Raw genomic sequence first — 16352 nt, 5'->3', positions numbered from 1 at the left:
CTTATTTAACTTGATTATTTTTAAAGAGGCATATATTATAACATAACAATTCTCAGAGTAATAGTAGCACAAAAATAATTCAAATAAATTACAAACTGAAGAGAAATGCTATAAAAGGAATTTCCTATCGACTTTTAAATGTAGATTAGGTAGTTTTTTATTAGTCTGTCAGTTTGGGTTATTTGATAAGTTAGGTCAACTAAATGTGATTCTTGAAAACTCTGGAAACATCAGATTTCAAAAATCATACAAGCTTTAATAAAAAATTTCAGAAGCAGATAGGTCTTTTCCTAGAAAATAAATGTCAATCCAAACACAAGCCTATGATTTTGAGTACTGTTCCCTCTGGTTGGAATAACTCCCCTATATTTTTTTGTCCACAGACAAATTCCTAGTTATTCTTCAAATCTCAGTTCAAGTCCTTGTTCTCTGTGAAATCTTCCCTGACTTTCCCAGATAGACTCAGTGGCTCCTTCACTTTAGACATATCTCCATTATATTAATTTATTAATTTGTTAGACATCTACTGAGTGGCTACTGTCAGGCCAACATCACATTATACTGTGACTGCTGCATGTATGTTTCCTATTTGTCTTTAGGCAATCTGAGGCCTTGAAAGTATACATTTCCTGGCATCTAGCACCATGCCTAATAGTACACAGAATGCCCTCAGTAAAGGCTGGTAAACATATAACCTAAAGCGAGGGGCAGGCCACCAGATTATTAGAATGGTGCCTTCAGGGGGACAAGAGAATAAACATACTGAATTAGAATCAGTTTCTAATGGATGAAGGAAAGTATTTTGTGTAGGGGAGAACAGAATGAACAGAGGAGAAAGGGAACTAATTTACTGAGTACCATGCATTTTAATACACGTTCTCAAAGCTCACTTGAGGATTGAGATCTCTCTCCCACTTGTAAAACAAAAGGTCTCTTTCTTCATGTTTAAATTCTCACTACAAAATCCACTCAAAATGGATGACTAAGGAAGGAATTTTTTTTGAATCTCCCAATTAAGGAATTTTTATACATTTTATTTTATGAAATATATTTGTTCTTTAAAAAGTAGCCATTAGGGAGTCACCAGGCCCGCGCGCTCTTCGGAGGGAAAGCCCGCAGCCTCCGCCAGGTGAACTGGGAAGCAGACTCTTGAGTTCACAGCCGGCCTGTGGTTTTTGCATCTCATCAAGGAGCTCCTCCACATACAGCCATGTGGATGACAGGCTCTTGGTGCTCCAGCCAGGCGTCAGGGCTCTGCCTCTGAGGTGGGAGAGCCAAGTTCAGGACACTGGTCCACAAGAGACCTCCCAGCTCCACGTAATATCAAACGGCAAAAATCTCCCAGAGATCTCCATCTCAACACCAAGACCCAGCTCCACTCAACGACCAGCAAGCTACAGTGCTGGACACCCTATGCCAAACAACTAGCAAGACAGGAACACAACCCCATCCATTAGCAAGAGAGGCTGCCTAAAATCATAATAAGGCCACAGACACCCCAAAACACACCACCAAAAGTGGACCCGCCCACCAGAAAGACAAGATCCAGCCTCATCCACCAGAACACAGGCACTAGTCCCCTCCACCAGGAAGCGTACACAACCCACTGAACCAACCTTAGCCACTGGGGACAGACACCAAAAACAACGGGAACTACGAACCTGCAGCCTGCGAAAAGGAGACCCCAAACACAGTAAGTTAAGCAAAATGAGAAGACAGAGAAACACACAGCAGATGAAGGAGCAAGGCAAAAACCCACCAGACCTAACAAATGAAGAGGAAATAGGCGGTCTACCTGAAAAAGAATTCAGAATAATGATAGTAAAGAGGATCCAAAATCTTGGAAATAGAATGGAGAAAATACAAGAAACGTTTAACAGGGGCCTAGAAGAACTAAAGAGCAAACAAACAGTGATGAACAACACAATAAATGAAATTAAAAATTCTCTAGAAGGGATCAATAGCAGAATAACTGAGGCAGAAGAACGGATAAGTGACCTGGAAGATAAAATAGTGGAAATAACTACTGCAGAGCAGAATAAAGAAAAAAGAATGAAAAGAATTGAGGACAGTCTCAGAGACCTCTGGGACAACATTAAGTGCACCAACATTCGAATTATAGGGGTCCCAGAAGAAGAAGAGAAAAAGAAAGGGACTGAGAAAATATTTGAAGAGACTATAGTTGAAAACTTCCCTAATATGGGAAAGGAAATAGTTAATCAAGTCCAGGAAGCACAGAGAGTCCCATACAGGATAAATCCAAGGAGAAACACGCCAAGACACATATTAATCAAACTATCAAAAATTAAATACAAAGAAAAAATATTAAAAGCAGCAAAGGAAAAACAACAAATAACACACAAGGGAATCCCCAGAAGGTTAACAGCTGATCTTTCAGCAGAAACTCTGCAAGCCAGAAGGGAGTGGCAGGACGTACTGAAAGTGGTGAAGGAGAAAAACCTACAACCAAGATTACTCTACCCAGCAAGGATCTCATTCAGATTTGATGGAGAAATTAAAACCTTTACAGACAAGCAAAAGCTAAGAGAATTCAGCACCACCAAACCAGCTTTACAACAAATGCTAAAGGAACTTCTCTAAGGCAGGAAACACAAGAGAAGGAAAAGACCTACAATAACAAACCCAAAACAATTAAGAAAACGGTAATAGGAACATACATATCGATAACTACCTTAAATGTAAATGGATTAAATGCTCCAACCAAAAGACACAGACTGGCTGAATGGATACAAAAACAAGACCTGTATATATGCTGTCTACAAGAGTCCCACTTCAGACCTAGGGACACATACACACTGAAAGTGAGGGGATGGAAAAAGATATTCCATGCAAATGGAAATCAAAAGAAAGCTGGAGTAGCAAGTCTCATATCAGACAAAATAGACTTTAAAACAAAGACTATTACAAGAGACAAAGAAGGACACTACATAATGATCAAGGGATCAATCCAAGAAGAAGATATAACAATTGTAAATATTTATGCACCCAACATAGGAGCACCTCAATACATAAGGCAAATACTAACAGCCAAAAAGGGGAAATCGACAGTAACACAATCATACTAGGGGACTTTAACACCCCACTTTCACCAATGGACAGATCATCCAAAATGAAAATAAATAAGGAAACACAAGCTTTAAATGATACATTAAACAAGATGGACTTAATTGATATTTATAGGACATTCCATCCGAAAACAACAGAATACACATTCTTCTCAAGTGCTCATGGAACATTCTCCAGGATAGATCATATCTTGGGTCACAAATCAAGCCTTGGTAAAGTTAAGAAAATTGAAATCGTATCAAGTATCTTTTCTGACTGCAACACTATGAGACTAGATATCAATTACAGGAAAAAATCTGTAAAAAATACAAACACATGGAGGCTAAACAATACACTACTTAATAACCAAGAGATCACTGAAAAAATCAAAGAGGAAATCAAAAAATACCTAGAAACAAATGACAATTAAAACACGACAACCCAAAACCTATGGGATGCAGCAAAGCAGTTCTAAGAGGGAAGTTTATAGCAATACAATACTACCTTAAGAAACAAGAAACATCTCAAATAAACAACCTAACCCTACACCTAAAACAATTAGAGAAAGAAGAACAAAAAAACCCCAAGCTTAGCAGAAGGAAAGAAATCAAAAAGATCAGATCAGAAATAAATGAAAAAGAAATGAAGGAAACGATAGCAAAGATCAATAAAACTAAAAGCTGGTTCTTTGAGAAGATAAAATTGATAAACCATTAGCCACGCTCATCAAGAAAAAAAGGGAGAAGACTCAAATCATTATAATTAGAAATGAAAAAGGAGAAGTAACAACTGACACTGCAGAAATACAAAGGATCATGAGAGATTACTACAAGCAACTCTATGCCAATAAAATGGACAACCTGGAAGAAATGGACAAATTCTTAGAAATGCACAACCTTCCGAGACTGAATCGGGAAGAAATAGAAAATATGAACAGACCAATCACAAGCACTGAAATTGCAACTGTGATTAAAAATCTTCCAACAAACAAAAGCCCAGGACCAGATGGTTTCACAGCCAAATTCTATCAAACATTTAGAGAAGAGCTAACACCTATCCTTCTCAAACTCTTCCAAAATATATCAGAGGGAGGAACACTCCCAAACTCATTCTACGAGGCCACCATCACCCTGATACCGAAACCAGACAAAGATGTCACAAAGAAAGAAAACTACAGGCCAATATCACCGATGAACATAGATGCAAAAATCCTCAACAAAATACTAGCAAACAGAATCCAACAGCACATTAAAAGGATCATACACCATGATCAAGTGGAGTTTATCCCAGGAATGCAAGGATTCTTCAATATATGCAAATCAATCAATGTGATACACCATATTAACAAATTGAAGGAAAAAAACCATATGATCACCTCAATAGATGCAGAGAAAGCTTTCAACAAAACTCAGCACCCATTTATGATAAAAACCCTCCAGAAAGTAGGCATAGAGGGAACTTTCCTCAACATAATAAAGGCCATATATGACAAACCCACAGCCAACATCGTCCTCAATGGTGAAAAACTGAAACCATTTCCTCTAAGATCAGGAACAAGACAAGGTTGCCCACTCTCACCACTATTATTCAACATAGTTTTGGAAGTTTTAGCCACAGCAATCAGAGAAGAAAAAGAAATAAAAGGAATCCAAATTGGAAAAGAAGAAGTAAAGCTGTCACTGTTTGCAGATGACATGATACTATACATAGAGAATCCTAAAGATGCTACCAGAAAACTACTAGAGCTAATCAATGAATTTGGTAAAGTAGCAGGATACAATATTAATGCATAGAAATCTCTTGCATTCCTATACACTAATGATGAAAAATCTGAAAGTGAAATTAAGAAAATACTCCCATTTACCATTGCAACAAAAAGAATAAAATATCTAGGAATAAACCTACCTAAGGAGACAAAAGACCTATATGCAGAAAATTATAAGACACTGATGAAAGAAATTAAAGATGATACAAATAGATGGGGAGATAAACCATGTTCTTGGATTGGGAGAATCAACATTGTGAAAATGACTATATTACCCAAAGCAATCTACAGATTCAGTGCAATCCCTATCAAACTACCACTGGCATTTTTCACAGAACTAGAACAAAAAATTCCACAATTTGTATGGAAACACAAAAGACCCCGAATAGCCAAAGCAATATTGAGAAGAAAAACGGAGATGGAGGAATCACACTCCCTGACTTCAGACTATACTACAAAGCTACAGTAATCAAGACAATATGGTACTGGCACAAAAACAGAAATATACATCAATGGAACAGGATAGAAAGCCCAGAGATAAACCCACACACATATGGTCACCTTATCTTTGATAAAGGAGGCAAGAATATACAGTGGAGAAAAAATGAAATTAGAACACTCCATAACACCATACACAAAAATAAACTCAAAATGGATTAAAGACCTAAATGTAAGGCCAGACACTATCAAACTCTTAGAGGAAAACACAGACAGAACACTCTATGACAGAAATCACAGCAAGATCCTTTTTGACCCACTTCCTAGAGAAATGGAAATAAAAACAAAAATAAACAAATGGGACCTAATGAAACTTCAAAGCTTTTGCACAGCAAAGGAAACCATAAACAAGATGAAAAGACAACCCTCAGAATGGGAGAAAATATTTGCAAATGAAGCAATTGACAAAGGATTAATCTCCAAAATTTACAAGCAGCTCATGCAGCTCAATATCAAAAAAACAAACAACCCAATCCAAAAATGGGCAGAAGACCTAAATACACATCTCTCCAAAGAAGATATACAGAGTGCCAACAAACACATGAAAGAATGCTCAACATCATTAATCATTAGAGAAATGCAAATCAAAACTACAATGAGATATCATCCCACACCGGTCAGAATGGCCATCATCAAAAAATCTACAAATAATAAATGCTGAAGAGGGTGTGGAGAAGAGGGAACCCTCTTGCACTGTTGGTGGGAATGTAAATTGATACAGCCACTATGGAGAACAGTATGGAGGTTCCTTAAAAAACTAAAAATAGAACTACCATATGACCCAGCAATCCCACTACTGGGCATATACCCTAAGAAAACCATAATTCAAAAAGAGACATGTACCACAATGTTCATTGCAGCACTATTTACAATAGCCAGGACATGGAAGCAACCTAAGTGTCCATCGACAGATGAATGGATAAAGAAGATGTGGCACATATATACAACGGAATATTACTCAGCCATAAAAAGAAATGAAATTGAGTTATTTGTAGTGAGGTGGATGGACCTAGAGTCTGTCATACAGAGTGAAATAAGTCAGAAAGAGAAAAACAAACACCGTATGCTAACACATGTATATGGAATCTAAAGAAAAAAAAATGGTCATGAAGAACCTAGGGGCAAGATGGGAATAAAGACACAGACCTACTAGAGAATGGACTTGAGGATATGGGGAGGGGGAAGGGTAAGCTGGGACAAAGTGAGAGAGTGGCATGGCATATATACACTACCAAACGTAAAAGAGATAGCTAGTGGGAAGCAGCCGCATAGCACAGGGAGATCAGCTTGGTGCTTTGTGACCACCTAGAGGGGTGGAATAGGGATGGTGGGAGGGAGGGAGACGCAAGAGGGAAGAGATATCGGGACATATGTATATGTATAACTCATTCACTTTGTTATAAAGCAGAAACTAACACACCATTGTAAAGCAATTATACTCCAATAAAGATGTTAAAAAAAAAGAGTAGCCTTTAGAAATGAAGTACAGGGGCTTCCCTGGTGGCGCAGTGGTTGAGAATCTGCCTGCCAATGCAGGGGACACGGGTTCGAGCCCTGGTCTGGGAAGATCCCACATGCCACGGAGCAAATGGGCCCGTGAGCCACAACTACTGAGCCTGCGCGTCTGGATCCTGTGCTCTGCAACAAGAGAGGCCGCGATAGTGAGAGGCCCGCGCACCGCGATGAAGAGTGGCCCCCGCTCGCCACAACTAGAGAAAGCCCTTGTGCAGAAACGGAGACCCAACACAGCCAAAAATAAATAAATAAATTAATTAAAAAAAAAAATTTAAAAATGAAGTACATTTACTCCTCAAATACATTTACATTGTACGTATATAATATTTACTTCCCAAAGAAACCTAGCTGTGTCATCCTGGCTAATGTACTTAATTTCCTCTCTGGGTCTCAGCTTTCTCAATTGAAAATCAAGACATCTGAAGATGAGATGAAATCTCAGATCCTTACCAGTGCTGAAATTAATTTTAAGAGAACAAACAGGCTCATGCATTGGCTGTAAGCAGAGGGAACAGTGTGTTTCTCTGGATAAGAGACCCAGAAATTTTGCTATTCTACTGCTACTGCTCTGAGCTCCAAATTTCTTTTCAGCATTATCTGAGAGCCTCGCCTAACTCAAGAACAGAAGAGCCTCTGTAAAAATGATAAAAATATTCTTAAAACATATTTTTAATTTACTTGGAATTTTAAATTCATGACATAATTTTAGGAGGTACTGGAGATGAAAAACATAAAGACAAACCACTTGATGGGAGGTCAGGATGTCAAATTTCTGAGATGGTTAGGGAGTATAGATAATGCAAATATTAGATATCTATGATATACTACTGAATGAGAAAAAAAAGCTTAAATTCAAGTCTATTTTAAATCTACTTATATAAAGTTGTGTATCCGCATCTATGTAAGTAGGTACCTGCAGAGAGATGTTCAGAAGGATATTGACCAAATTATTACCAGTGGTTACCTCTGAACAGTGAGGGTTTAGGTGAAAACATTTTTTATAATTAGAAAACTATAAAGCTATGTTAATTTTAAAAAGGGGTATCATTTATTGACTATTTAAGCTCTGTGCTGTTTTACATACATTTAGTTCTCAAAACAATACTAATAGGGACTCTTCTCAATTTATAGGTATGGAAATCTAGGCCCAAAAAAGGTATGTGCCTTTCTGAAGCCACTTAGCCAGTAAGTGCTGGATCTAGAGCTTGTATTGAGACCTCTCGAGATTCCTTGCTATTTTTATATGACCATACTGTCTCATTAATTATTCTATTTATCTAACGCCAATATTGATAACATAGATAGAGATAGTAATATTGAAAAAGACATTGCTAAAATACAAATCTCTTTTCAATGAAATTTTGTCTAGGCTTTTACTTAAATGTCAAGACATCTTTTGATTTAGGGACTTCCCTCGTGGTCCAGTGGTTAGGACTCCGCACTTCCACTGCAGGGGGCATGGGTTCCATCCCTGGTCAGGCGGGCGGAGAGCTAAGATGCTGAAAGCTGTATGGTGCAGCCAAAAAAAAAGAAAAGAAAAGACATCTTTTGATTTAATTTTGTTTTTAGAAAAACAAAAGCCAAACTCTTTCAAGAGTTTAGGAAGGCTTTCAGAGCCTAGCAATGTTGTTTTTAAAAATTACCAATCTTTTTAGAAAGTAATATTAAAATACAGTCTTTTCAAAATTTACAGTTATTAAATAACTTTAAAGAACTACACTACAGAGTGTTTTTTTTTTTTTTGGCTGCGCAGCTTGCGAGATCTTAATTCCCTGACCAGGGACTGAACCCAGGCCCTTGGCAGTGAAAGTGAGGAGTCCTAACCGCTGGACCATCAGGGAATTCCCGCTCATTCCAATATATTCTTGATATATTAGTCTTTAAGTCATCTTAACTGTTTTGTCCTTAGACAAAGATATGATTTCAGTTCATTTTAAGGTTAGCATAAGGGCATAGAAGGTTCAGACAGATATCTGAGCCTGCACACAGAAGGACAAAGTGAGTAGGGATAGAAAAGCTGATTTTCACACAAGAAACATAGTCATTATTTTTCAAGTCTGTAACCAAAATATAACCATTTGAAAGAGAGAAAAAGAGATGGTCATGTATGATGAATGAAAACCACTAACAGAGTAAAATACTAGCATTCCAACCCATTTTCAAGAAAGATAATGTTAGGGTTGTCATGCTAATATCGTATGCCAGGAACAATCTTATTAACCCTCATTCAAGGGATCTGTACTACTTGTTTACTGGTAGATAAGAGATGTATTGTGCTAAATATTTGATCCAACTTATTCTTTATGAAATTTAATACTACACTGTTAATTATGTTAAGAAAGTTAATTATTATTTGTTCTCAGAAGGACCTCTTCAAGTAAAAAGCATCTGGATCTTCGTAGGCTATTGTATTCTTAGCACTCATGTTTATACAAGTTCACAGTCCTGTAATTTTGAAATCCAAAACGCTCTGAAAATCGTTGTTTTTTTTCTTTTTCTTTTTGCTAAGTTTGGAACTAAAATTTGACTTGAACTAAAGAGAGGTTATTTATAGTTTTTATTTATTTCATTGATGTGAATATTCAAATGTTTTATTGCAAAAATACTGTGTTTGATCACTGAGTACTTCCACACACCCTGCTCAGGGTGTTACACAGTATATGACAGATGGATTACCTTTCTAAAACCTGAAAGATTCCAAATTTTGAGACACACTGACTGAAAGTTTTTGATAGGAGATTGTGGATCTTTTTTTTTTTTTTTTTTTTTGCCACACTGCACAGTATGTGGAACTTTCCCAACCAGGGATCGAATCCGTGCCCCTTGCAGTGGAAGTGCGGAGTCTCTACCACTGGACCACCAGGGAAGTCCGAGACCGTGGATCTTTAAGTCACATATTTTGTAGAGAGAAGTGTAGAAGTGTTCCTTATGAGACATAATTTAACTTATTCTGATTTAACTATGCTTGGATAGCAGCACTTTCACTTAGAAGAGAACTGGCAACTCATCCGGATAACTGAGTTGAGTGTGCCTTGTCTCTCAGGGGAGTAAACTGGAAGACAATTAATGTTGCTTGAGCTTTTGAACATTTCTGGAAAACCTTGGACAACTGAGGAAGAGGATATACAATTACAGTAAGGCTGGGCTGAGGAACTAATGAGAACTCTGAAAAAGGCATACCCTTCTCTTGTCTTGGCTTAGAAAACCAAAGGTAAATCTGAAAGGAGAATATGTCCCTGACATGAAAACAAAAGATTACAAAAAAACCTTGTGTCTGGTACTCTCTAGACGTATGTAGAGGCATGACTGGATGGAACAACCTCAAGAGGAGTATACCTTTAGTTTGGTAGCTCTAACAGAGACTTTGCTTTAAGAGCTATAATCACAAGGTATATTAAAAAAAAAAAGTGAACTTCCAGGATCCTTGCATGTCAGTACATTACCAAGGCATCTATGGAATGCTCTGGATTCCTCTCAATGGCTAGAAAAGGCACCAGACTGGGAGAAAGATCTATTATATAGATGGTAAGTTTTCTATGAAAAGTAAGTCCTTTTTGAAAGGCTGAAGAACTTAGGACAGACCCTTTTGAACACTTGACTGTAGGTACTGCTGATTCTAGAAAGTGACAGTCATGTCTATAATCAGGGTCTTTCATTTTTGGATACTGTTGCCAGTATATGTACAGAATGATGGTACCTATTTACCCATCAGGAGGATTTTTCATAAATTCTCTATCACAATGCTTTCATGATGATGAGCCAATGCTATATGCAATATAAGATTCCCATCAACAGAAAGAGCCACTTGTAACAATGAGAATTTTCAGGTAAATTCTCTGCATGATACATTGACTCCATGTAGTCTTTTATAGACAAGGGCATTTTTGCTAAATACTTATTTTTAAATAAATGCATAAAATGCCCCACGTAAATGAAACTGTAATGTGCAAAATCCTAATTACAGCAAGTGGTCTTCTTAATATAACTGTTAATCTATAGAAGGCAGAATTAAACATCAGAACTAGCAGTTCAAATAACAGGAAAAGATCATATGTTGGAAATTTGTCAGCTCTTTTCTCTTATCATTATCTGTGAAGATCTTATTATTTGCAGTTCAGAGAAGGTAAAGAGGAAAAGGTCTTCTCATCCCCACCAGGAAGTCTGAGGGAAACGTTTCCTTAAGTTTTTCCTGCTTGTATAGGTCATACTTATCTAAGTTTTGTGGACGTGCATGTTTCTCGTATTATTTCCCATCCCAGGTTGACCTTGTCCTTTTTCATAGGATGTGAGGAAATGCTCCCTAAGGGTACACATCACTAGTTCTGGTAATGGAAGGGAGACACACTGAGATGTATGCAGGGCAGAGAGGTGCTGAGCAAGGCAAGTCATGTACTTATAAGAAGAATAAGAATGGACACTAATCGTTAGCTATTGGCTACTCTTTATTACACACAGATTGCCTTTTAGCCTTAAAAATTGGTGAGAGGTTGGTGAGTTATGCCTTGTAGAATAAAACAGGAGAGCAGAAGTCCCAAGGGACTTTCAGTGATAGACTCAGTAAGGGAGTTGAGAACTGGGGGCCATGACTGCAATATTTTATAATCTTGGTAATGTCTTCTATATTTGATATGTTAGTATTTCTTATAGTAATTAGTGGCACAACCTAAAAAAAAATGAAATATGCCTGTCTTGTGGATAGAAAAAAAAAAAAAAAGGCTGTCAACATTTATTTTCTATCTACTATGTGCCAGGCACTGAGTCAAGTTTAATTTTCAAACTCAATAAAGTATAGTCATTTCATACAAGGAAGCTGAATCAGAGAGGTTAAATATATATAAATATGTAAATAAAAATAAACACATAACCTCTTTTTTTAAAATTCCATATATATGTGTTAGCATACGGTATTTGTTTTTCTCTTTCTGACTTACTTCACTCTGTGTGACAGACCCTAGGTCCATCCACCTCACTACAAATAACTCAATTTCGCTTCCTTTTATGGCTGAGTAATATTCCATTGTACATATGTGCCACATCTTCTTTATCCATTCATCTGTCGATGGACACTTAGGTTGCTTCCATGTCCTGGCTATTGTAAATAGTGCTGCAATGAACATTGTGGTACATGTCTCTTTTTGAATTATGGTTTTCTCAGGGTATATGCCCAGTAGTGGGATTGCTGGGTCATATGGTAGTTCTATTTTTAGTTTTTTAAGGAACCTCCATACTGTTCTCCATAGTGGCTGTATCAATTTACATTCCCACCAACAGTGCAAGAGGGTTCCCTCTTCCCCACACCCTCGCCAGCATTTATTGTTTGTAGATTTTTTGATGATGGCCATTCTGACTGGTGTGAGGTGATACCTCACTGTAGTTTTGGTTTGCATTTCTCTAATGATTAATGATGTTGAGCATTCTTTCATGTGTTTATGAAGAACCTAGGGGCAGGACGGGAATAAAGACGGCAGACCTACTAGAGAATGGACTTGAGGACGTGGGGAGGGGGAAGGGTAAGCTGGGACGAAGTGAGAGAGTGGCATGGACTTATATATACTACCAAATGTAAAACAGATAGCTAGTGGGAAGCAGCCGCATAGCACAGGGAGATGAGCTCGGTGCTTTGTGACCACCTAGAGGGGTGGGATAGGGAGGGTGGGAGGGAGGGAGACGCAAGAGGGAAGAGATATGGGGATATATGTATATGTATAGCTGATTCACTTTGTTATAAAGCAGAAACTAACACACCATTGTAAAGCAATTATACTCCAATAAAGATGTTTTAAAAAATAAGTAAATAAAAAAATAAAAATAAAAAAATAAACACAGCTAGCACATAGCACAGCCAGGATTTGACTCCAAAGCCCATGATTTCTCATTGTACAACACCTGTTTGAATGTCTAATACAAGTATGACCCATGTGACAGCTGAATCACTCTTCAACATAGAGAGCCTGATAAATGTAAATTCTCTCATTGGGACTTCCCTGGTGGTCCAGTGGTTAAGACCCCACGCTCCCAATGCAGGGGGCCTGGGTTCCATCCCTGGTCAGGGAACTAGATCCCGCATGCCGCAACTAAGAGCCCTCATGCTGCAACTAAAAAAGATCCCACATGCCACAACGAGGATCCCACATGCGGCAACGAAGACCTGGCACAGCCAAATAAATAAATATTAAAATAAATAAATAAATAAATTCTCTCTCATAGAATATCCTTTTTGGGGGGGGGAATAAAAATTTTAGGCTACAGGCTTCCTTGGTGGTGCAGTGGTTAAGAATCTGCCTGCCAATGCAGGGGATGCGGGTTTGAGCCCTGGTCCGGGAAGATCCCACATGCCACGGAACAACTAAGCCCATGCGCCACAACCACTGAGCCTGCACTCTAGAGCCTGCGAGCCACAACTACTGAGCCCACGTGCCACAACTACTGAAGCCTGCATGCCTAGAGCCTGTGCTCTGCAACGAGAAGCCACCCCAATGCGAAGCCCGTGCACTGCAACGAAGAGTAGCCCCCGCTTGCTGCAACTAGAGAAAGCCTGCGCGCAGAGACGAAGACCCAACGCAGCCAAAAAAATAAAATTTTTTAAATTATTAAAAAAAAATTTTAGGCTACATTCCATATCCTTCTCAGAACAATCTTGTATTAAAAACTTTCATTTCAGTGAAGAAACGTGAACTTTACTATTTCTAGAAAGATTTTTGACTTTCTGGTATCATCTGATACCAGAAGATATAAAGAAGAATAAAGAAAGGATACTTTAGAAATCAGTAACTCTATATGGAAATAGAGACATGGAAATATTTCAGTATTAACCATGAGCCAGCTACTAAATTACTACATCAGATGAAACTTGCCACTGATCACTGTCACTTGTAACCATCTTATGGTTAAACTAAGATTCCTAATTTAATTCTGTGGCTGTACAGAATAGAGAATTGTGACCTTATAAAATCATTTTGGCCAGTTCCTTTTGGTATACCATTTTAAAACATGACTCAAAATAATCATATATTAAAATAAAATGAAAAGGAATTTTGATTTACCAGCAGACAAAAAATGATAAGCCAAAAAAACAAGAAGTGCAATAATTTCAACCCTTAATTAAATTCCAGTGGTAGGGCTTCCCTGGTGGCGCAGTGGTTGAGAATCTGCCTGCTAATGCAGGGGACACGGGTTCGAGCCCTGGTCTGGGAAGATCCCACATGCCGCGGAGCAAATGGGCCCGTGAGCCACAACTGCTGAGCCTGCGCGTCTGGAGCCTGTGCTCCGCAACAAGAGAGGCCGCGATAGTGAGAGGCCCGCGCACCGCGATGAAGAGTGGCCCCCGCTTGCCACAACTAGAGAAAGCCCTCGCACAGAAACGAAGACCCAACACAGCCATAAGTAAATAAAAAAAAAAAAAAAAAAAAAAAAATTCCAGTGGTAATACTGTGACTGTATGTTTTCAACTGGACATTTTTGACTTTTGTAGGGAAAATACTGGAATTTGAAATGGGTTATATTAAAAAGTTTTTTAAAAAAATGTTAAGATAATATACAAAAACCTTCAGAAGAAAATAAGTTACCTTTAATCATGGTGGTGACTTTAAAAGTCCTATGGCTTTCCTGAATGCATCTTACCTAAATCTAGATCAAATATTTATTGACTACTCATCTCTATATAAGGCAAGGGTATATACAAATTATACACAATAAATATCTATTGAGTGAATAAAAAATGTATTAAATCCATAAGGAGTTCAAAGTTCCTAATATAAATTATAAAATCCAAAATAAAATTAAGGAACAATACTGTCCTGCAGGGGGAATCCATCTGCAATTACCATATGACTGTCCTACTTGAAAACATTCCATAGTTCTCCATATACTACCATATGTAAAGCTCAAACACAAAATCTGGTTGCAACCTACATTTATGGTGTTGTTCAACACCTTCACCATACCAAACCTACTTGCTATTTCAAATACAGGTAATGCACTTTCAAGCTTTTCTGGCTCCAACATTTACTAGCTGAGTGATCTTGAGCAAATTTCTTAACCATAGTTTCCTCGACTATAAAATGAGTATTAAAAAGAGAACCTAAAATATGGGATTGTTGAGAGGACTAAATGAGTTAATACAGGCAATGCAATCAGAAAAATATCTAGCATGAAACAAATCTTCAGTGAATTTCACCTATTATTTTCAATTGTTATTTTCACTTCCTGGCATGTTGTTTTTCAATCACTGCAAAGTAAATTTCAATTCATCTTCAAGATCTAATCCATACTAAGAAGACAAACAATCTGATTAAAAAAGACAAAAGATATGAATAGACATTTTACCAAAGTAAATATATGAATCACTAATAAGCTCATTAGAAGAAACTCAACATCATCAGTCATTAGGTTAATGCAAATCAAAACCACAATGAGATACCATTTCACATCCTCTAGGATGGCTATAAGCAAAGAGATAGAGAGACAATAACAAATGGAAGTGAAGATGTGGAGAAACAAGAACCCATATACATACAAAGGTAGTAGAAACACAAAATGGAAGCCACTTTGGAAAAGTTTGTCAATTTCTTAAAAAGTGAAACAAATTTACCATAAGACTCAGCAACTCAAGAGTACTGAAAACATATTCATACAAAGACTTGTACACAAATGTTAATATCGGCATTATTGATAACAGCCAAAAGTGGGTAACAACCTAAATGCCTATCACTGATGAACAGATAAACAAAATGTGGTATATTCATAACACTATTCAGTAATTAAAAAGGTACAAACTATTGATACATTCTAAGACATAGATGAACCTCAAAAACATGCTAAGTGAAAGAAGCAAGACATAAGAGACCACATATTGTATGATTCAATTTATATGAAATTTCTAGAAAACGGAAACCTATAGAGAAAGAAAATAGATTAGAGGTTGCCTGGGCAGGGGATGGGAATAGGGATTAACAGTAAACGGACGCGAGGGATCTTACTGGGGTCATGAAAATGTTCTAAAACTTACTTGTGATGATGGTTGTACAATTTGGTCAATTTACTAAAAATCAGTGAATCATATACTTGAAATGGGTGAATTATATGATATGTAAATATGCCTCAAAAAATTTGTAAAAAAATTATACTACATCAGGATGCATTAACTGTACCCATCAATGGACAGCAGGAGCACTCTATCATATACAGCACTTGCCTCATTATATTTTACTTATTTGTGTACATGTCAGTGAGCTCATCTAGTCCAGGCTCTTAACATGTAATAGCTATCCTCAGCCTCTATCTGAACGATTGGCACTCAGATGCAGTAGGGACCCAGTGTCTGTTGAATTAAAATATGCTCCAAAATAGGATAGGAACAATAGCAATTTCAGAAATACGACAGAAGATAGTGGCAATTAGTGCTTCCTACATGCCCTGCATTTACCCAGCAGGAGGAGTAAGTTAATGGGGCACTGACTGGCACTCTCCATGACAGGCTTTTCCAAGAGGAAACCAGAAAAGCAAGTAA

At 37.6% G+C, this 16352-nt stretch overlaps 1 protein-coding gene across 6 annotated transcripts in view; it reads right to left on the bottom strand.

Annotated features, from left to right (window-relative positions):
• Positions 1-16352, bottom strand: part of FCHSD2 (FCH and double SH3 domains 2) — a 319223-nt gene that overhangs the window by 56603 nt on the left and 246268 nt on the right. The gene's annotated exons all lie outside the window — the stretch shown is intronic.

Source organism: Balaenoptera physalus (assembly GCF_965194825.1).
Source record: "Balaenoptera physalus genome assembly, chromosome: 10".
Taxonomy (NCBI): domain Eukaryota; kingdom Metazoa; phylum Chordata; class Mammalia; order Artiodactyla; family Balaenopteridae; genus Balaenoptera; species Balaenoptera physalus.
Note: the sequence above shows the minus strand (reverse complement) of the source record. Positions and strands in the feature narration are given on the sequence as shown.